The following is a 1,718-nucleotide window of genomic DNA, read 5'->3' on the forward strand; positions in this document are numbered from 1 at the left end:
GGCACGAGTGGCGATATGCGTGGCACGAGTGGCGATATGCGTGGCACGAGTGGCGATATGCGTGGCACGAGTGGCGATATGCGTGGCACGAGTGGCGATATGCGTGGCACGAGTGGCGATATGCGTGGCACGAGTGGCCACTTACTCGGGAGGTTTGAGCTCGATCAGGTGGTGGCAATAGAAATTCTTTGCCGTGCCTGGCTTTGAACATGGCACAAATTTGCAATGCACAAATTTATTACATTCACATAAAATTATTAAACATTATCAAAATATTTGTATGTATAACTTATGTTTTTTTTCTTGCAGAGTAATAAGGTGGAAACAATTGATAAGAAAGTGTACTTTCCTGTCTAAAATGCAAGTTGCAGTTATGGCTAATTCATCCTTCAAGATGCAAAAAATGAATTCTAAAAAATTATGCAAGCAGTTAAATTTGCAAACTGTAAATATCATTTAGGCAGTTCACTGCAGCAAGTAACTTCAAAATGTAGTCAAAAGAAGGGTTTACAAAAACTATTGAGAATGGTTAATTAGAATCACTACCAATATAAGCCAGAATACTTGCTGCACACACAGGAAACTTCATGGGATGGGATAGAATTATGGCTCATTATTATGTGTCTTGTCTCATTTATGAGTGCCATGAGAGTGCTTGTTCATGGTTTTCATTGATGTGATGGATGGTTGTGGTTAATTACCAAATCTTACTGTCAAATTTTATTAAACAATTTTGCAGAGAAGCATTTCCTAAGAATGGACATTCTTGAATATTAATTGTAAAAATGAATACCTACTCCCATTGATCAGAATGTGAGCTAAGTCTGTATCAATCATTTGCCACTGGTCATATTGAACATCATTGCTATCTATAGAGAAGCCTTGTGGCAAATGCCATCTGCCACAATAATTAATAATAATAAGAGAGTGCGCAAATCTCTAAGGATCTTTAGTGACACATCAGCATCAAAATGTGGCCTCAAAAGATCTTTCTGAAATATTTTTAGTACATGTAAACAAAACTGACAGTTCAATACATTTCTGGCTAGAAATCATGACAGTCTAGATCATTCAGATGACAAATGCTCATTAATAGTGGCAAATTTTTGGCCTAAACACCAATGCTTGGTGATAAAATTCCAAAATGCTACATAGTGGGGTAAAAGAAATGAAATGGAACTTTCAGGTACCATAAAAGGGGGTTACTTTGACTCCTGGGGTAAGTTTGACCATTTTTAGTTTTTTTTTAACAAAAACCCCCAAAACTCAAAAAATATTTGACACAGAAAAATTTTGTCAATGGGCATCAAAGGCCTAATACTGAGGCTATGTAACACAATAGAAAGATTAAAAAAGTTTGCTTATCTAAAGGTTAAAAAATGAAAAATATGACCCATGGAAAAGAGCAATTATTTAAAGCCTGTCGTAGAGCAGCATCCAGTTTTTTATTTTTATTTTTTAAATAACTAGTTTGCAATGGGGGGCGCTGCCTCCCAATGGGGGAACTCTGACCACCTAATGTCAGCCCTGACGGGGTAATATTGACTGGCTTGGAAATTAAGTTAAAATTACAATAGGTGCCTATATAACATATTTTATGTTTGATACACCTATTAATGTTTTTTCTTTATGTTTCAGACTCTACAGAGTCTTGTGTATGGTAATTTCAACTTAATTTCCAAGCCAGTCAATATTACCCTGTCATGGCTGACATTAGG

The sequence above is a fragment of the Hyalella azteca genome, unplaced genomic scaffold, assembly GCF_000764305.2.
Source record: "Hyalella azteca isolate HAZT.00-mixed unplaced genomic scaffold, Hazt_2.0.2 contig15393, whole genome shotgun sequence".
Classification (NCBI taxonomy): Eukaryota; Metazoa; Arthropoda; class Malacostraca; order Amphipoda; family Hyalellidae; genus Hyalella; species Hyalella azteca.